Source organism: Gopherus evgoodei, chromosome 1 (assembly GCF_007399415.2).
Source record: "Gopherus evgoodei ecotype Sinaloan lineage chromosome 1, rGopEvg1_v1.p, whole genome shotgun sequence".
Taxonomy (NCBI): Eukaryota; Metazoa; Chordata; order Testudines; family Testudinidae; genus Gopherus; species Gopherus evgoodei.
The window spans coordinates 84084070-84106422 of NC_044322.1; positions in this window are offsets into that span (position 1 = coordinate 84084070).

Sequence of the window (22353 nt, forward strand, 5' to 3'; positions counted from 1 at the left end):
GCACTGTTTGTGAGTATTCAATTCTCTTAAGCTTTGCCTGTCAGTCAGACCCCACCCTTTTCAATTGATTTTCATTTGAACACCATGTCACTTGCTTTTTAACAAACATAAAGCTGACCTAAGCATTACTACAAAGAAGGACAGTCTTTGCACACAGGAAAATAAAAAGCCTGAGGCTGAAACATACATTTGAAAGTACATGTTTTTATTGCAGAAAAGCTAAGCAGTGCTCATTAATGGAATCAGACCTATTTGCACATCCACACAGTGGTGAACATTTGGAAATGAAAGAATACACTCCTGTCTGCATGATGTACGCTGGTGAGCATAATCCAAACTCCTCAGTGGGGGCCCATTTTAATGAGAAAACACACCATCTCTTGCACTGAGTACAAGATCATAGACCCTTTAATACAGAGGAAATGGTCACAGAACAAATTTTCCATTCATAGGTGAAGGTACATGAATTTTAGTGTCTATATTATTTGTTATTATGTACAGAAGAAATGGATATCAAACAATAATTAGGAAATGTTGGGCCTGCTTGTCTACTGTTTTGTAACTCTTTTAGTCCTCTGCAACTGTGCTAAGCATGTATAAAAAAAGCACACAGTCTGAATTATCTACCAATACCAATGGTAGTGTCTAACACAAACTTTACACAGATATAAATGACTACAAAAGTTGGGGGGTGAAGGAGAAAAAGAACTTTGTGTGAGAATACATTTTAAATGTTTATAGGCCTATAAAAACAGACGTCTGAACCTCAAATAATAAAGAATTGAGTCAACGAATTGTGCAAAATATTACTGTATTATAAAAGAGTATCAAGAAAGGTCTCTTAATAAACAGTGAGTTACAGACTTTCATAATACCATTGTGAAATGTATGCATTAACACTGTATGAGGAATTAAAGTCTGTGACTAAACATGGCGAAATAGATTTTCTCCCAGACAGGAGGGAATCTACCTTTCTCTACTGTAAATTAATCATTATGGAATCAATCAGTGAAAGCCCTGTTCACATCTGAATCAGCAGGGGAAGGGAAGGTAACAGGATGAGAAGAACAGCAGAAAGCTTTCCTGCCTCTTGTAGAAGAGTCAATGAACTTGCAGAGATATAAACAGAAACAGGGAACTATTTTAATATTCATCTCTTGAGGCATTGAAGGTGTCATAAACAGATAGCTAAGGGTTAATGTTCTTTTACCTGTAAAGGGTTAACAAAGGGAACCAAACACTTGACCAGAGGACCAATCAGGAAACAAGACTTTTTCAAATCTGGGTGGAGGGAAGTTTGGGTGTGAGTTCTTTGTTCTTTGTCTTGGTTCGGTGACCCTCTCAGCTCTGAAAGTGATCTTTCTATCTCCAGGCTTTCTAATCTTCTGTTTCCAAGTTGTAAGTACAAGGATAGTAAGACAATAGGTTTATATTGTTTTTTTGTATTTACATGTGTGTAGTTGCTGGAATGTGTTAAATTGTATTCTTTTTGGATAAGGCTGTTTATTCATTTTTTCTTTTAAGCAATTGACCCTGTATATTGTCACCTTGATACAGAGACCATTTTGTGTCTTTTTCTTTTCTTTTTATATAAAGCTTTCTTTTTAAGACCTGTTGGATTTTTTTTGTGTGGGGGCTCAAGGGGATTGAGTCTGCAGCTCACCAGGGAATTGGTGGAAGGAAGAAGACAGGGAGGAAGAGAGAATCTCTTTGTGTTAGATTTACTAAGCCTGACTTTGCATACCCTCTGGGTGAGGGGGGAGAGAGATTTGATCTCTCCATACTTGTGTTTCAAGGACTTGAAGCAGGGAATCTCCTAGAGTACCCAGGGCGGGGAAATCTGGGAGGAGGTAAAGAGGGTGGAATCCCTTTGTTTAGATTCACGGAGCTTGAATCTGTATATCTCTCCAGGAACCCAGCGAGGGAACACCTGGAGGGGAAAAGGGAGAAGGGAAATGGGTTATTTCCCTTTGTGGTGAGACTCAGGGCATCTAAGTCTTGGGGGTTCCCCAGGGAAGGTTTTGGGGAGACCAGAGTGAGCCCGACACTGGAATTTTTCTGGCTGGTGGCAGCGATATCAGATCCAAGCTGGTAATTAAGTTTGGAGGTTTCACTCTAGCTTCTCATGTTCTGAACTCTAAGGTTCAGATCTGAGTAGGAGAGTTATGACAGAAGGGGACAGAGGTCTTCAAATTATACAACACTGGATCCTTCAGACAAGAGGACTGAAGTCTCTGGGAACTGACTTCAGGTGAGTAAACTGCTTAGGCAAAGATTGTATTTTGCTAAAACCAGGTTTTTGTCCTAGAAGCATATTTTCACATTTGTTTACTCGTAAGCTTTTTATTTGTATTCCTTGTACTTGGAATAACTTTAACCTATGTCTTTTTGTTAAATAAATTTGTTTTACTTTTACCATAAACCAATTTAGTTCTGTGACTGAAATAAGAGTTTTTGTCAAACCCCAATTAAATTTAATGAAATGCTGTTTATTGTCTTTTTAAAGAAGCAACAAGCTTCACAACTTGTAGGAGCATTCAAGGAGAGTGATGAACATCACAGGGCAGATTATTGGTTGGAAATATGGACTGGGCATGTGTTGGGGTCCCCCTGAAAAAAGTAACTGCATGGTAACTGGAAGCCAGGGTGTGACCTTCATGCTTGTCTGCTGGCTGTTGGTTTCAGGGCTGTGAGCCACAGCAGCATAGTATTTAAGGTACCCAGAGTTGCTTACTGATCTGGGTGATCCCTAAAGCATCACAGAATGAAATGCATTTGGATGAAAATTAGGCACCAGACCCTCATTTGGTTCAAATTGGCTTGTCTCCATTGAAGTAAATGAAGCTTCATTTACTAAGGATTCTGGCTGCAGGATATTGTTACAATTAGCAGCCCACTTCACAGAACATAGACACATATTTAATTTTGTTATGGTTTCTTGTATTTTCCACAAAACAAACATCATCTGCTTCATGATATCCAAACAACTATTGATTAACACCTTCTTTTCCCATGCTTTAAAGAAATAGCTAAGACAAGCTCCAAATGACATCAGAATAGGGAGCTTCATCCTTCTCTCACCTACTTCTACATGCTGTAACCTCCCTGACTCTGTCATAGGCACTTCTGATTTATACCAGTAAAACTCTGAGGAGAATCAAGCCAAGCAAATTTTTGTTTGTCTTTTAATTTTTGGAAGAGGGAGGATATGTGTGCTGCTAACAAATGTCCTTCTGAAATATTTCAGTGGAAAGAAAAAAAGAGATCTAGACTGAAGTAAAACCTTAATTAAGAACTAGATCTGGCACCAGGCACAAGCTGACTAAACAATTGCTTAAGGCCTTGAGCAGCTCAAGCGGAGCCCCCTTAGTATGTGTCGTGGTGGAGGAGGAGGAGAGAGGAAGATGGAATTCCTGTTAAGGGCCCCCAATGTGCTAGCACTGCTTCTGGTGAGGACTCCATTTTTTTTTTGCTATCTAAAAATTTTTACTATAATCTCTCTGAGACTGTATCACATGCTTAACTCTGATCTAGTTTGTATTCAGTATACATTAAGAAATGGTTTATATAGTTGGATGGTGTCATTCAGAAGACTGTTTAAATAGAAAGAAAATACAAGACATTGCTAATAATATATAAGATGTACAAGTAATCTTTCCCATCTATTGTATTTAAAATGAAGGTATAGGGTAACTGCATAGTTTTCAAATGACAAAACAGAAGTCGTGCACTCTAGTTGGTATTAAAAATCCCATGGCAATCTTCGTGAGTTTGGGTGTTAATGCAGTGATTTGGTTGAATTCTAATATGTGGTATACTTAATCTTGCCTCAGTGCAGAGAAATAGACTAGATGTTCTCTTGAAGTCCCTTCTACTCCTACGTTTCTGTAATTCTGTGCTCTCTCAGTATGGTGTTTCCTGGGTCCTTTAACTGTCTATTCCCAGACATTGTAATATTTGGGGGGGTTTAAAGATGTAGATTTTTTAGTAAAGAAAATGTACTAATAATAATGTTTAGGGGAATTACCTAGACTCCAATGAAACACACTTTGGCCATTAATTCTCGTTAAGAAAGATTTCAGTTTGGATATTGTCATGGTTACATGGTGAGCTGTGCCTTAGACCCCTTTACAGTTCCTCTTCACTGCACTCAGGTGACAGGTTTCACTACCATCACCCTTCCCTAGTGGAACCACGTGGTCCCTACCACTCTGAGATTGGTCTTTGGGCAAGAGACCCTTGTTTACCAGTTATGATAAGTCAACAGGCCCAGTTGTATTTGGCATCCACAAGAAACTTTCTTCTGCGTGCCTCTGATCAGTAGCTGATTAAAGTGATTCAAAACAGCTCCTTCAAAACAACTATATAGACCCAAATCTACATAGCACTAAAAGAAAAGGATTAGAACAAAAAAAAATAGTCTAAGTGCCAGGGACTTACCAAAAGCTTATCATTTCTCTCAAACCTTGGGTAAGACTAACTACTCCAGACCCTTCCTACAGAGCTTGTGTCTCAGTCTGTTCTGTTCTCTGCAAACAACCAGCTATGACTGAACTCCTCAAGCCTTCTGTAAAGTGATTTGTAAATCTTCAGCTACAGGCCTTCAGGTTGGCAAACAAGCTATGTAACTTTTGGCTAGTGCCTAGAAATAGCCTCTTCCCAATTAATGACTGAGCCATTGTTCTCTTAACACACTTGAGGTTTTACCCAAAGGTGTCTTATCTCTGGCCATTGTTTCATTTCCCACCTGTTCTTCCCCATCTTGATTTAATGTCATGTAGACTGACCCAATAATATCAAGCTGGTAAACTGAGGTACACCTAATATTTATAAAAAATTAGACAGATATCTCCCTCATTCTCCACTATAAGGACCCAGTCCCATCCCCACGAATTAATTGCAAAATGCCTAAAAGTCAAATAAAGTTTTGTCGATCAAATGAATCATTTTGTGAAGTCACTTGATTTGTTCCTGCTAATGCCAAGTATTAATTTGGTCTATTGATTACTATGGGATCAGGATTTGGCCCTCTCAGTGAAATCCTGGACCCACTGAAATCAATGGGAGTTGACTTCAAAAGGGTCAGGATTTCACCATACATGCAATTGATTATTACAGGCATGATCATGAAATACTAGCTTCCTTGCAAAATTTCATGATTTTGAAATATTTTTGTTTTACTCTATGGAAAACACATCATGGGAGATTGAGGTTGTCATAAACAGATGGTTAAGGGTTAATGTCTCTTTTACCTGTAAAAGGCTAAGAAGCTCAGTGAACCTGGCTGACACCTGACCAGAGGACCAATGGGGGGACAAAACACTTTCAAATCTTGGTGTAGGGAAGCCTTTGTTTGTGCTGTTGGTTTTGTTTGTTGTTCGCTCTTGGGGCTAAGAGGGACCAGACGTATACCCAGGTGTTCCCGATCTTTCTGAATCAGTCTTTCATGTTTCAAAATTGTAAGTATAGCCAGGCAAGGCGGATTAGTCTTATATTTGTTTTCTTAACTTGTAAATGTGTCTTTTGCTGAAAGGATTTTTATCTCTGTTTGCTGTAACTTTGAATCTCAGCCTAGGGTGGGGAGGAATCCCTCTAGGCTATATATGAATTTGAGTACCCTGTAAGCATTTTCCATCCTGATTTTACAGAGATAATTTTTACCTTTTCTTTCTTTAATTAAAAAGCTTCCTTTTTAAGAACCTGATTGCTTTTTCCTTGTTTTAAGACCCAAGGGGATTGGGTCTGAACTCACCAGGGACTGGTGGGGGGAAAAGGAGGAAGGGAATGATTAATTCCTCTTTGTTTTAAGATCCAAGAAGTTTGGATCTGTATAGCTTCCCAAGGCAACCCAGGGAGGGGAAAGTCCGGGGGGGAAAAGAAGGGGGATGGTTTATTTCTTCTTGTTTTAAGACCCAAGGGGTTTGGGTCTTGGGTTCCCCAGGGAAGGTTTTGGGGGAACAGGAAGTGTGCCAAACACTATATTTTTGGCTGGTGGCAGCATACCAAATTTAAGCTAGTAATTAAGCTTAAAAATGATCATGCAGGTCCCCACCTTTTGGACGCTAAAATTCTAAGTGGGGAAAAACCCTTGACATGGTGCGCAGCGTTGGGATTTCTAGGAACCAAAAGCCAGTAGGAATTTTTTTTCTCTCCTTTCTAGCTGCTTGGAAAGCAGCCTGAGTGCAGAGGTGTTAAGTTTTTTTAATAAGGGTCTTTGTTAAGAGGAGGCTTCAAGCTGTGAGCCAGCAGACAGCCAGCAAAAGGTATTTACAAGTGAATTGTTTTCTTTCTTTCTATCTCTCGGGTATAGCTAGTTAGAAAATCTCTGTTAATCAAGCAGCCTGATCTGCAGAGGGGTGCGGGCAGCACAAGATAGCAGAAAAATGAGTGCCAAGAAAGCAGTTAAACAGGAAATGGCTAGGCTGGAAGCAGAAGAAAAAGCCAACGAGGCTGTCCACAGAAGAGCTATAGAGATGAAAGAAAAAGAGCTGGAGATGAAAAAAAAAGAGCTGGAGATCCAAAGGGAGGCCCACCAGCAGGCCCTGGAATTAGCAAAGGCAAAGCCAGATGTTCCAGCCAACCTTAACAACCTTTCTCCAGGTACTGTTTCCCATCCCAGAAAATTCCCCACCTACAAGGCAGGTGATGACACTGAGGCCTTCTTAGAAAATTTTGAAAGGACCTGCCAGGGCTACAACATCTCTACAGACCAGTACATGATAGAGCTGAGGCCACAGCTCAGTGGACCTTTAGCAGAGGTGGCGGCTGAAATGCCTAAGGAACACATGAACGATTATGAACTTTTTCAAACCAAGGCCAAAAATCAGAATGGGGCTAATACCTGAGCATGCTCGTCGGTGGTTCTGAGCCCTAAGGTGGAAACCAAATGTCTCATTCACCTGACACGCCTACCACATTGGAAAGAATTAGAATGCCTGGATATCAGGAGCAAATGTTAAATCTCTGGATGAGCTGTCCCTCCTAATTCCAATGGAACAGTTCTTAGAGGGTGTTCCTGAGGAAATAGAAAGGTACATCGTAGATGGGAAGCCCAAAACTGTAACCAAGGCAGGGGAGATTGGAGCCAGATGGGTGGAAGTGGCAGAAAAGAAAGAAGCTACTAGCAAGGGGAGCGAATATCACAGGGGACAAACAGAAAATAAACCCTATCACCGGGGGCAACCCAAGACCCCACCTACAACCCAAGGAAAGCCCAGACACCCTGTTGTTCCACCTCACCAGTCTCCAGCAACCCACCTCGGCCCAGTGATAAGTCAGCTGGGCGGTGCTTTAAATGTAATGAACTGGGACATATAAAGGCCAACTGCCCCAAGAACCCCAACTGAGTGCAGTTCATTACACCACCATCACACCAAAGATCCCCAGGCCCAGATGCCTCTCAAATACCCTCGGAGCAAAGGAAAACCTTAAGAGTGGGCGGAAAGAAGGTTATTGCGTGGAGAGACACGGGGGCACAAGTGTCAGCTATCCACCAATCCTTAGTGGACCCCAAATTCATCAACCCAGAGGCCCAAGTGACAATTTACCCATTCATGTCAAAATCTGTAAACTTGCCTACAGCTGAACTGTCTGTCCAGTACAAGGGCTGGTCAGGAATGTGGACTTTTGCAGTCTATGACAATTATCCCATCCCCACGCTACTGGGGGAAGACTTGGCCAACCAGGTGAAGTGGGCCAAGAGGGTGGGAATGGTTTCACGCAGCCAAGTCAGGCAAGCTTCGAGACCCATCCCTGTTCCTGAGCCATCCACAAGGGCCCCGTCTGTGTTACCAGAGACCCAGACAGAGGTGGTTGACCCGGATCCCCTGCCAACAATGGCAACAGCCATAGTGAATCCAGTCCCAGAACCGGAACTGGAAAAGCAATCAGCACCAGAACCGTTGCCAGCACTGATGCCAGCGCTTGCACACCCATCTCCAACCCCAACACCAGAGGGCGCCAGCGGGCCTGAACTGGCAGAAGCAGCAGGCAACCCTACCCGAGAGGCTCAGCCAGAGCCTGAAATATCTCCTAGTGCATCAGCGGAAAGCAGTTCACCATCAATGAAAACAACCCCATCACCTACATCGCTTCCAGAGGGACCAAGCCCAATTCCACAGTCTAAGGAGGAACTGGTGTCTCCAACCTCAAGGGAACAGTTCCAAACTGAGCAGGAAGCAGATGACAGCCTTCAAAAAGCTTGGGCGGCAGCATGGAGCACCCCACCTCCTCTCAGCTCTTCTAATCGATCCCGGTTTGTTGTAGAACAAGGACTTTTATACAAGAAAATTCTTTCTGATGGACACCAGGAAGACTGGCATCCTCAAAAACAGTTGGTAGTTCCTACTAAGTACTGGGGAAAGCTCTTAAGCTTAACCCATGATCATCCCAGCGGCCATGCTGTGGTGAACAGAACCAAAGACAGGTTGGAGAAGTCCTTCCACTGGGAGGGGATGGGCAAGGATGTTGCTAATTATGTCCGGTCTTGTGAGGTGTGCCAAAGAGTGGGAAAGCCCCAAGACCAGGTCAAAGCCCCTCTCCAGCCACTCCCCATAATTGAGGTCCCATTTCAGAGAGTAGCTGTGAATATTCTGGGTCCTTTCCCAAAAAAGACCCCCAGAGGAAAGCAGTACATACTGACTTTCGTGGACTTTGCTACCCGATGGCCGGAAGCAGTAGCTCTAAGTAACACCAGGGCTGAAACTGTGTGCCAGGCCTTAACAGACATTTTTGCCAGGGTAGGTTGGCCCTCTGATATCTTTACAGATTCAGGAACTAATTTCCTTGCAGGGAACCTGAAAGATCTGTGGGAAGCTTATGGAGTGAATCACTTGGCTGCCACCCCTTACCACCATCAAACCAATGGCCTAGTGGAGAGGTTTAATGGAACTTTGGGGGCCATGATACGTAAATTTGTGACTGTACATTCCAATGATTGGGACCTAGTGTTGCAGCAGTTGCTTTTTGCCTACAGGGCTGTACCATATCCCAGTTTAGGGTTTTCACCATTCAAACTTGTGTATGGCCACAAGGTTAAGGGGCCATTACAGCTGGTGAAGCAGCAATGGGAGGGGTTTACGCCTTCTCCAGGAACTAACATTTTAGACTTGTAAGCAACTTACAAAGCACTCTCTGACACTCTTTAGCCCTTGCTAAAGAAAACCTAAAGGATGCTCCAGGAAGAGCAAAAGGCCTGGTATGATAAACATACCAGAGAGCGTTCCTTCAAAGTAGGAGACCAGGTTATGGTCTTGAAGTTGCAGCAGTCCTGTAAGATGGAAGCATCATGGGAAGGGCCATTCACGGTCCAAGAGTGCCTAGGAGCTGTTAACTATCTCATAGCATTCCCCACCTCCACCCTGAAGCCTAAAGTGTACCATGCTAATTCTCTCAAGCCCTTTTATTCGAGAGACTTACAGGTTTCTCAGTTTACAACCCAGAGAGAAGATGATGCTGAGTGGCCTGAATGTGTCTACTAGGAAGGAAAGAGTGACTGTGACGTGGAAGAAGTGACCCTCTCCACAACCTTGGAATGTCTGCAGTGGCAACATATCAAGAAGCTGTGTGCTAGCTTTGCCTCCTCATTCTCAGCCACCCCAGGATGGACTGAACGGGCATACCACTCCATTGACACAGGTAATGCTCACCCAATTAGAACCCCACCCTACCGGGTGTCTCCTCATGCCCAAGCTGCTATAGAATGGGAGATCCAAAACATGCTACAGATGGGTATAATCCGCCCCTCTACCAGTGCATGAGCATCTCCAGTGGTTCTAGTACTCAAGCCAGATAGGGAAATACACTTTTGTGTGGACTACCGTAAGCTAAATACGGTAACTCGTCCTGACAACTATCCAATGCCATGCACCGATGAGCTATTGGAGAAATTGGGACGTGCCCAGTTCATCTCTACAATTGACTTAACCAAGGGGTACTGGTAAGTACCGCTAGATGAACCCACCAAAGAAAGGTCAGCCTTCATCACCCATGCAGGGCCGTATGAATTTAATGTGCTTCCTTTCGGGCTGCGAAATGCACCCGCCACCTTCCAAAGACTTGTAGATGGTCTCCTAGCAGGATTGGGAGAATATGCAGTTGCCTACCTCGATGATGTGGCCATTTTTTCTGATTCATGGGCAGAACACCTAGAACACCTGGAAAAAGTCTTTGCGTGCATCAGGCAGGCAGGACTAACTGTTAAAGCTAAAAAGTGTCAAATAGGCCAAAAGATAGTGACTTACCTTGGACACCAGGTGGCTCAAGGAACAATAAACCCCCTACAGGCCAAGGTGGATGCTATTCAAAAGTGGCCTGTCCCAAAGTCAAAGAAACAGGTCCAATCCTTCTTAGGCTTGGCTGGGTATTACAGGTGATTTGTACCACACTACAGCCAAATCGCTGCCTCACTAACAGACCTAACCAAAAAGACCCAGCTGAATGCAGTTAAGTGGACTGATGAGTGTCAGAAGGCCTTTAGCCAGCTTAAGGCAACACTCATGTCTGACCCTGTGCTAAGGGATCCAGATTTTGACAAACCATTCCTAGGGCTTTAAACTAGGTTCGACGGGGACAGGTGAGCAAAGCCCACAGGTAAGTGGGGAACAAGACCTGGGAGATGGGTTGGTAACAGGAGGGAGCACGGGCTATAATGGCAGAGAGGAAGGAGGGTCAGGGCAAAGCTGGGAGGCGAGATCAAACCAGTATCTTAGATGCCTTTATACAAATGCAAGAAGTATGGGTAATAAGCAGGAAGAACTGGAAGTGCTAATAAATAAATACAACTATGACATTATTGGCATTACTGAAACTTGGTGGGATAATACACACGACTGGAATGTTGGTGTGGATGGGTATAGTTTGCTCAGGAAGGATAGACAGGGGAAAAAGGGAGGAGGTGTTGCCTTATATATTAAAAATGTACACACTTGGTCTGAGGTGGAGATGGACATAGGAGACAGAAGGGTGGAGAGTCTCTGGGTTAGGCTAAAAGGGGTAAAAAACACAGGTGATGTCGTGCTGGGAGTCTACTACAGGCCACCTAATCAGGCGGAAGAGGTGGATGAGGCTTTTTTCAAACAATTAACAAAATCATCCAAAGCCCAAGATTTGGTGGTGATGGGGGACTTCAACTACCCAGATATATGTTGGGAAAATAACACAGCGGGGCACAGACTATCCAATAAGTTCCTGGACTGCATTGCAGACAACTTTTTATTTCAGAAAGTTGAAAAAGCTACTAGGGGGGAAGCTGTTCTAGACTTGATCTTAACTAATAGGGAGGAACTTGTTGAGAATTTGAAAGTAGAAGGAAGCTTGGGTGAAAGTGATCATGAACTCATAGAATTTGCAATTCTAAGGAAAGGTAGAAGGGATTACAGCAGAATAGAGACCATGGATTTCAGGAAGGCGGATTTTGGTAAGCTCAGAGAGCTGATAGGCAAGGTCCCATGGGAATTAAGACTGAGGGGAAAAACAACTGAGGAAAGTTGGCAGTTTTTCAAAGGGACGCTATTAAGGGCCCAAAAGCAAGTTATTCCGATGGTTAGGAAAGATAGAAAATGTGGCAAAAGACCACCTTGGCTTACCCTTGAGATCTTGCGGGACCTACAAAATAAAAAGGCATCATATAAAAAATGGAAACTAGGTCAGATCACGAAGGATGAATATAGGCAAATAACCCAGGAATGCAGAGGCAAGATTAGACAAGCAAAGGCACAAAATGAGCTCAAACTAGCTATGGGAATAAAGGGAAACAAGAAGACTTTTTATCAATACATTAGAAGCAAGAGGAAGACTAAGGACAGGGTAGGCCCACTGCTCAATGAGGAGGGGGGAACAGTAACGGGAGACTTGGAAATGGCAGAGATGCTTAATGACTTCTTTGTTTCGGTCTTCACTGAGAAGTCTGAAGGAATGTCTAGTATAGTGAATGCTTACGAGAAGAGGGTAGGTTTAGAAGAGAAAATAACGAAAGAGCAAGTAAAAAATCACTTAGAAAAGTTAGATGCCTGCAAGTCACCAGGGCCTGATGAAATGCATCCTAGAATACTCAAGGAGTTAATAGAAGAGGTATCTGAGCCTCTAGCTATTATCTTTGGGAAATCATGGGAGACGGGGGAGATTCCAGAAGACTGGAAGGGAGCAAATATAGTGCCCATCTATAAAAGGGAAATAAAAACAACCCAGGAAATTACAGACCTGTTAGTTTAACTTCTGTGCCAGGGAAGATAATGGAGCAGGTAATCAAAGGCATCATCTGCAAACACTTGGAAGGTGGTAAGGTAATAGGGAATAGCCAGCATGGATTTGTAAAGAACAAATCGTGTCAAACCAATCTGATAGCGTTCTTTGATAGGATAACGAGCCTTGTGGATAAGGGAGAAGCGGTGGATGTGATATACCTAGACTTTAGTAAGGCATTTGATACGGTCTCGCATGATATTCTTATAGATAAGCTAGGAAAGTACAACTTAGATGGGGCTACTATAAGGTGGGTGCATAACTGGCTGGATAACCGTACTCAGAGAGTAGTTGTTAATGGCTCCCAATCCTGCTGGAAAGGTATAACGTGGGGTTCCGCAGGGGTCTGTTTTGGGGCCGGTTCTGTTCAATATCTTCATCAACGATTTAGATGTTGGCATAGAAAGTACGCTTATTAAGTTTGCGGATGATACCAAACTGGGAGGGATTGCAACTGCTTTGGAGGACAGGGTCAAAATTCAAAATGATCTGGACAAGTTGGAGAAATGGTCTGAGGTAAACAGGATGAAGTTCAATAAAGATAAATGCAAAGTGCTCCACTTAGGAAGGAACAATCAGTTTCACACATACAGAATGGGAAGAGACTGTCTAGGAAGAAGTATGGCAGAAAGAGATCTAGGGGTCATAGTGGACCACAAGCTTAATATGAGTCAACAGTGTGATACTGTTGCAAAAAAAGCAAACGTGATTCTGGGATGCATAAACAGGTGTGTTGTAAACAAGACACGAGAAGTCATTCTTCCGCTTTACTCTGCGCTGGTTAGGCCTCAACTGGAGTATTGTGTCCAGTTCTGGGCACCGCATTTCAAGAAAGATGTGGAGAAATTGGAGAGGGTCCAGAGAAGAGCAACAAGAATGATTAAAGGTCTTGAGAACATGACCTATGAAGGAAGGCTGAAGGAATTGGGTTTGTTTAGTTTGGAAAAGAGAAGACTGAGAGGGGACCTGATAGCAGTTTTCAGGTATCTAAAAGGGTGTCATCAGGAGGAGGGAGAAAACTTGTTCACGTTAGCCTCTAATGATAGAACAAGAAACAATGGGCTTAAACTGCAGCAAGGGAGATTTAGGTTGGACATTAGGAAAAAGTTCCTAACTGTCAGGGTAGTTAAACACTGGAATAGATTGCCTAGGGAAGTTGTGGAATCTCCATCGCTGGAGATATTTAAGAGTAGGTTAGATAAATGTCTATCAGGGATGGTCTAGACAGTATTTGGTCCTGCCATGAGGGCAGGGGACTGGACTCGATGACCTCTCGAGGTCCCTTCCAGTCCTAGAGTCTATGAGTCTATGAGTAACCACAGATGCATCTGAGCGTGGTGTAGGAGCAGTTTTAATGCAGGAAGGACCGGATCACAACTTCCATCCTGTCGTGTTTCTCAGCAAGAAACTGTCTGGGAGGGAAAGCCACTGGTCAATCAGTGAAAAAGAATGCTACGCCATTGTGTATGCCCTGGAAAAGCTACACTCATACATTTATGGATGGCAGTTCCAGCTACAAACCAACCATGCTGCGCTAAAGTGGCTTCATACTGCCAAGGGAAACAACAAAAAACTGCTTTGATGGAGTTTAGCTCTCCAAGATTTTGATTTTAAAATTCAACAGATTTCAGGAGCTTCTAACAAAGTAGCTGATGCACTCTCCTGTGAAAGTTTCCCAGAATCATCTGGTTAAAAATTGTCCTTAAAATGTAAAAAGTCTTGTAGTTTACATACTTAGTAGTATATGTAAAGGTGCATGTGTTTTATTAATCTGTTTATTCTAAAGTTCTAGGAAGAAATCACCACCAGTGTGGTTCCACACTGTCTGAGATTTGGGGGGCGTGTCATAAACAGATGGTTAAGGATTAATGTCTCTTTTACCTGTAAAGAGTTAAGAAGCTCAGTGAACCTGGCTGATACCTGACCAGAGGACCAGTGAGGGGACAAAACACTTTCAAATCTTGGTATAGGGAAGTTTGTGTTCGTGCTATTGGTTTTGTTTGTTGTTCGCTCTTGGGGCTAAGAGGGACCAGCCGTACACCCAGGTGTTCCCAATCTTTCTGAATCAGTCTTTCATGTTTCAAAATTGTAAGTATAGCCAGGCAAGGTGGATTAGTCTTATGTTTGTTTTCTTAACTTGTAAATGTGTCTTTTGCTGGAAGGATTTTTACCTCTGTTTGCTGAAACTTTGAATCTCAGGCTTGGGTGGGGGGAATCCCTCTAGGCTATATGAATTTGAGTACCCTGTAAGCATTTTCCATCCTGATTTTACAGAGATAATTTTTACCTTTTCTTTCTTTAATTAAAAAGCTTCCTTTTTAAGAACCTGATTGCTTTTTCCTTGTTTTGGAATCCAAGGAACTCACCAGGGATTGATGGGAGGAAAAAGAAGGGAATGGTTAATTCCTCTTTGTTTTAAGATCCAAGGAGTTTGGGTCTGTGTAGCTTCCCAAGGCAACCCAGGGAGAGGAAAGTCTGTGGGGGTGGGGAAAGGAGGGGGGATGGTTTATTTCTCCTTGTTTTAAGACCCAAGGGGTTTGGGTCTTGGGTTCTCCAGGGAAGGTTTGGGGGGAACAGGAAGTGTGCCAAAAACTATATTTTTGGCTGGTGGCAGCATACCAAATTTAAGCTAGTAATTAAGCTTAAAAGTGATCATGCAGGTCCCCACCTTTTGGACGCTAAAGTTCTAAGTGGGGAAAAACCCTTGACAGAGGTATATTTTGTTTGGTAACTATACTTTTTCAGTCATTAAGTGTGACTACTGTGACTAGTCTGGCTGGTCAGTTTATCCACTAAAAATGATGATATTAAGCTTATGTACCAATAGTAGGCTCTGCACTTAATGACTTTGGGTATAAATTGAGACCAATTCATTCTATTTTAACCTGACATTATTACTTGCTGGTTGTCTGTGAAGAGTCAGACTGTGAAGAGATTTGAATCCACAGAGTGAGATAATTCTGCACTTTTGTTCTGCAATAAAAATGAAGCATTATAAAATGTATGACTTCAGCCTTATGGCATTTTTTATCTGTGTGTGATGACTGCTTTTATTTGCAATAATTGAACTTTAAGGGATAAACTATTGGGGCAAATAAACCTAGCATTACTCAAAACAATGTTCATATCAAGATTTACTAAAAATATACACTCGTAGAATGAAAGACAGCTATGAAATAGATATAAGTCCCCAATACACTCAAGTGAGTGCATTTGATGTAGTGCATCTGAGTGGCAGCACAAATATGGAAACCTGCCCTTTGTTATACTTATACTTAGTCTGTTGATGAATGGTTTTGTTTTATGATGTTTACATTTTAAAAGAATTTTTACTTCAGTCCTCAGGCATGATACTGCAACATTGACATCAACTTGATTGTTTTCCATTGACATAAATGGCAGCAGCATGGTCAAGCCGATGACTGAAGTAAATTATTTTGAATGAAGCTCTCAAGGGATCCTTATTTCTACATAAGCTGCCCAATTTCACAAGTCAAATATATCATATGTGAGTTTAATGTGCTGTATATTTATACCTGCCTACTTTCTTTTTTCACTCCATTCATCTGATGAAGTGGGTCATAGCCCACGAAACTTTATGCCCAAATAAATGTGTCAGTCACTAAGGTGCCACAAGGACTCCTTGTTGTTTTTGCTGACTAACACGGCTACCCCTGTGAAACCTGTTCCCATAGAGTAGTTATCAGTGGTTCAAGCTGGAAAGGCATATCAAGCAGGGTCCCGCTGGGATCAGTTCTGGTTCTGGTTCTGTTCAATATCTTCATCAATGGTTTAGATAATGGCATATGGGGGGGTTGGCAACCTCTGGCATACAGCTAGCCAGGGTAAGCACCCTGGTGGGCTGGGCCAATTTGTTTACCTGCTGCGTCAGCTGGTTCGGCTGATCATGTTTCCCACTGGCCGCGATTTGCCTTCCCAGGACAATGGGGGCGGCAGGAAGTGCAGCAGGCTAAGACACGTACTGGCTGCGGCTTCCCGCCACACCCATTAGCCTGGGACGGCAAACCGCAGCCAGTGGGAGCTGCGATCGGCCGAACCAACAGGTAAACAAACTGGCCCAGCCCGACCCCTGCTGTAATGTATACCAAGACTGACTGAACACCAAGATACTTAGTTGATGAGGATGATACAGTCACAAGTTTTTTACAATAGGGTTTTAATGGGCCCACGTCAGAAATATCCCATGTCAGAAGTCCAAAGTTTCCTTGGTCATTTAGAACCTGGGATAATTATAGTTATGTATGTAGGAAGGAAGTGGAGAAGCTGGGAAAGTGCTGTATATGTGGAAGAGCTGTGAAAGGGAACAGGAGTTGGCAACTTTACCTATAAAATGCTGCAGGACTGGTTTGGTGGGACCACTCCATCTCTCTTGCTCTATTCATCCTCCAAATGAGGCTGATGGGTGTTTTGGCTGTTAAGGACATAGGGATAGAAGGGAAAGATGCTGGTGTTAAATAATGCAGGTGAACTGAGAAAGCTGAACCTGTCCAGTTTCACTGATGTTTCCTTTTTGGGAGAGAAGCAATTTTTACTTATTTAAGTTTGAGAATGGCCTGATTCTCCAGTGCCCTACACGTAGCAAAGCCACTTACATCTGTGTAGAATGAGACTAAAATAGATGTGAATTCTACCATTTCTACTGTATTGGCTTCAAGTGGTTCCTCCCTATCAAACCCTCTACATGACCTAGTTGCTAATAGCCAGTTGACAAGGTATTAGCATGACATGTATCAGTAAAGAATCTAGGGCTCTGACCCCTTGGCGCAGGGCAGGGCAATTAGCAGTCTTTAGCCCAGTTCTCTGGCTGGGGCAGAGAGCAAACACAGTTGTGCTCAAGACTTCTGGCCAGGGCAGAGGAGTAGCAGTCTATAGCCCAGCTTCCTGGCTGTGTCAGACAGCAAACAAGTGCAGGCCATTCGGTCTAAAGTGAGTAGGCTGCCAACCCAGGGGTGAGGTTGGCAGCAGGGGGTAGGGGCACCCAGGCCCATTCTACTCCACCAGGTCCCAGCCAAGGACCCTTGCACTGGCTGGTAGTTCCACCACTGGGTCAGTGGGGATCCTACTGAAACACAATGACTGTGATTTCAGTAACACAATCAGACTACTGATTTCCTTCTGCTGTTTCCTACCCCTACCTGTTCATAGGGCTCTGTTACTTGTAGATCCTCAATCTCCTTGGGGTACTTGGCTGTCAGCAATCCCAGCAACTTCTCAGGGTGTTCAGCTGACAACAGTCCCAGCAGCTCCTCTCTCTTAGGGTTTTCCTCCAGGGGCAGGGGGTGACAAGGCTCAGTCCCTAGTCTAGGAGATGTCAGTGAGACAAAGGCATCTGCTTCCTTCCCTTGCTCTGACTCAACTGAGCTTTAGGCCCACCTCTTATATTTCCTGTTCTGCGCCTCTTCTTCTGCAAGGGGTTTAGGCCCAGCCTGGATTTACCACCGGCAGGCAGAGAGTAGTTCTTCACTGTCAGCCTTAGAGGGAGGCCACTCTGACTCACTACACCCACTAAATGGCTAAACAAAGTACAGGGGAGTGGGAACCACACACACAGATTTATGTCCATAAAGTTTTCCGAATATTTATCTTTATGTGCTGAAGCCCTTAACCCATATTCATCCCTTATGTAACTAAATTAATTTAGTTAATGTGGTTATATCAGGACAAATTGGTTTCTTATGCCAGTTTTTCTGGAGTTGTAGATATGAATTTGATCCTTAGCACAATTTAAAAAAAATCAAAAGAATAATAAAACATGTAGTCATAGAGTTATATTCTTCTAAGAGTCGCATTGAGATCAGCAGAGTTAATTTGGATTTACCTCATTCAAAATAAGAGGAGAATCAATGTTCTGCAAATGATGATATTGGGGGTGAAAATGCTTTTAAACTTATAAGAACCATGAACAGAGTTAATTTTCATTTCAGCTCATTCCCAAGTGACCTTTATAGACTGCAAGAGACTTTGCCTTTATTAATTGTTCCTGGTTATTCGCTGACAGCAGTAAACAACCTCTAAATATAAGTGGTATTTCAGAGTGGTAGCCATGCTAGTTCTGTATTAGCAAAAACAACGAGGAATCCTTGTGGCACCTTGGAGACTAACAAATTTATTTGGGCATAAGCTTTTGTGGTTCTAGCCCACGAAAACTTATGTCCAAATAAATTTGTTAGTCTCTAATGTGCTGCAAGGTCTCCTCATTTTTCTAAATGTAAGCATTGTAATATCTCAGGAAAATATTTTTGCCAGGTTCACATTACTAACAAAATAAGTCCCTATATTATTTGTATTTAAGCAAAGCAATATTCGTTATTGTAAAAACTCAATACTAAAAATGAACATAAAAATGTCCACCTTGTATCTTTCCAGGTAATTTATTTATGACCTAATTCTGATCTGATCAAAGTCAAGGAGGTTTTTGCCATTGAAGCAGAATTGGACTCAGCTGTATGAATTAATTGAAATTTTGATGGATTATGTTTTTACTGGCAAATGCCAATTTCATCATAAACACAAACTGATGAAAAATATTTCTATCAATAATAATCAGAATTTACAGAAACACAAAGTATGAAGAAAATGCTGCTTGAGAACTTATTAGAGTTTGATTGAAGGATATTGATTTGGATATTTTGACATCTGGTGTTGACAGTTTGTGTTTTAATGGTTATAAAGCTTTAACTTTTTGAACCTCAGCACCTGTCATTAAATAATCATTGTCTTAACCCCCCCATAATTTCCCCACAATTGTGAAAATTTAAATTGATAAAATTTAAAAAATGCTTTAAAATAAACACTCATGTTATCTTTCAAAATAATAAAAAATAAAGATCAAATTCTGCAAGTCTGCTACTAGTTATATTTTAGTTACCTCTCTATCAGTATGTTAAATTAACCAGTTTTCTGCAGGATAGCTTTATCACTGGACTGTTCAGATAATTAACATTTATATAATCCAAAGTGATCTTTGGCCTTTAAGTATTTCTCAGAAGTAATTGGAGGTACGTCATTTATTACAGTCCTCAAAATTTACAGTACTGTTACAAAACAGTACAGCTCTAATTCTGCAAACTTTAACATTTATGTCTAACTTTTTGCCATATAAGTACTGTTTTTGCAGGATCAGGACCTATCTGATTAGATGAATTTGCAGGGCTCTGTTTCTTCTCAGATCCAAGTTTAGTATCCTTGGTAAATAGTAAAAGCTGAGCAATGAAAAGACAGAGTTAGGTAATGGAAAATCAATGTACAACTAGATGAAAAATAGCACTAACTGCATGCCTTCATTTTGTTTCTATAACGAACATTACTTCAAAATAACAAATTAGAGAACTATAGATGTTAAATTGCCATCTTTTAAACACATGTATTTAGGTAGATTGGATGTTATCACCAATTACCCCCCACCTTTTTTTATAAACCTATCTGAATAAGAACACTTTTTTTTCCAAAAAATCTTTATTAACTTTTTTATCTGGGTTTATAACTAAATCTATGTAAAATGTATACAGTACTAGAGAGCAAGCCATTACATAGAGCAAACCATTAAATGTTCTATATTGGATACAACCCTGGGCCCAAAGGAGTTCAAAGGTTTCAGGATGTCCCCCCATCCCATTCTGAACTTTAGGGTATAGATATGGGAACCTGCATGAATAACCGATAAGCTTATTTTTACCAGTTTAGGCAAAAGAGTTGCTGCCACCACCAAATGTTTTAAGTAAACATTTGAGGGAGCACCATTTGGAACTCTGCCTTCCCTCAATTTTCCCCAGTCCTTATCCCCCTTTCCTGGCAGCATTTGACTAATTTCCTTCCCCCCAAGTCTCTATACCCTTTTTCCTGGGTAGACTCAAGAAAATTCCCCCCACCAATTCCTGGTGAGCCCAGGTCCAAAATCCTTGGATCTTAAAACAAGGGAAAAATCAATCAGGTTCTTAAAAGAGGAATTTTATTAAAAGAAAAGGTAAAGTCTATCTTTGTAAAATCAGGATGGAAATAACTTTACAGGGTAATCAGATTCAAAGAGCCCAGAGGAACTCCCTCTACCCTTAGGTTCAAAGTACAGCAAAACAGGGATAAACCCCCCTCTAGCAAAGGAAAATTTACAAGATAAAACTAACACATCTTGCCTGGCTGTTACTTACAAGTTTGAAATATGAGAGACTTGTGCAGAAAGATTTGGAGAACATGGATTGATGTCCAGTGCCTCTTAGTCCAAAGAGTGAACACCACCAAAACAAAGAGCACAAACAAAAGCCTCCCCTCCCTACAAGAGTTGAAAGTATCTTGTCCCCTTAGTAGTCCTTTGGGTCAGGTGTCAGCCAGGTTACCTGAGCTTCTTAACTCTTACAGGTAAAAGGATTTTGGTGCCTCTGGCCAGGAGGGATTTTATAGAATTGTATACAGGAGAGTTGTTACCCTTCCCTTTATAATTATGACAAAAGTCAACACTGGACCCACATAATCGGGTCCCTCAGGGTCTGCCAAGCATACTCTGGAGAAGCAGGTTAAAAGATAGCTCAGCAATCCCCATAAAGGTGTGGGACAGGTTGCAGCAGCAAGGAGAAGTCAGAGTGAAAGCTGACCCTGATAGGTAGCCGCAGAGTAGGGTAGGCCCACAGGCAGTGCCTTCTCCAATCATCCCAACCTTCATTTGAGAGCACATGGGTTCTGCATGGCCCTTCTCCTAAGGACAGTAGAAACAGAAGGGTTACATATAAAACAAAATCAGAGACTTTCTAGAGACTACATTTAACAGGCTAAATGCCTATTTAGATTTGTCTTACCCAAAGCCTTTTACACTATTTTCAACCAAGGCTGTTTGAGATCCTGTTTTCGTGAATGTAAGCATACTTTCTACTTACTAGGTGCAGGATAGCAGGGTACTTTCCTTGACTCTCTTGACCCCCAATTATAGTCCAGTAAACTTTTTATGTGCATCACAAGATATGCCTATTTTCCTCCTACTGTTCTTTTTTTTCCTATTAAATCTCACAATCCTTCATTTGCACTGAGGTCATATTGCTAACTGTGAATGAGATAATATTCAATTACATTTCAACAGCTAGATGGATAAACACTTCTGATCTGGAAGGAAACCAGTTTTTCATCTCTGCTGGGGTCTAATACCTGGATACAAACTATAAGAGTGTATTTCAAGAATTAGGTGTATATGTACTGGAAATATAATACATACATGCATCTCACATTATGAGGATCAGTCTGGCATATGTTTTTATTAGAGAACTCACATGGCCATTCTTTAACAAACTAGAATGTACTTGTTAAGGTGTAATATTGGCAATGCAGCAAGAGGTCTAGTCCAGAAGTCGGTAACCTGTGGCACGTGGCTCGCCAGGGTAAGCCCCCTGGTGGCCAGGCCAGTTTGTTTACCTGCCGCCTCAGCTGGTTTGGCTGATCGCGGCTCCCACTGGCCGCAGTTCACTGTCCCAGGCCAATGGAAGTGGCAGGAAGCCGCGGCCAGTACATCCCTCACCCGCACCACTTCCCACCGCCCCCATTGGCCTGGGATGGCGAACCGCGGCCAGTGGGAGCCGCGGTCCGCCAAACCTGTGGACACGGGTAAACAAATTGGCCCAGCCCGCTAGAGTGCTTACCCTGGCAAGCTGCATGCCAGAGGTTGCCAACCCCTGGCCTAGTCACTGCCAGTAACTGGAATATTGATTATCTTACTTGTTGCCACAAGCAGCTAAAGGGCCTTTGTAGCAGCCTTAGCATAACTAGGAAAGCTGGAGGGGAGGGGGTTGAGCATTACCCTGCTGCTATCCTGCCAAGCTCTCTTTTAAATCTGCTGAAGTATGTGGCTTTGAAAAACAGGAAGCTTAGCTATATTTGACTTCTGGTATGTAGAAATACAGCTGCACAACTAACAGCTTGAAATTGCTTGCTTAAGTTTTTTTTATTGACATTTTATTGTAACACAAGTACAAAAGAGTAAAAGGTCTAAGTTGAATGGACTCTTCAGTGAACTCATCTTGGAGTCTCCAGCAGCAGATAGAAGGCTGCCCACCAGAAATAGTCATTGATGATGCAAAGACCACTCAAGACTTTCGATAACTATAAATTTGGGGT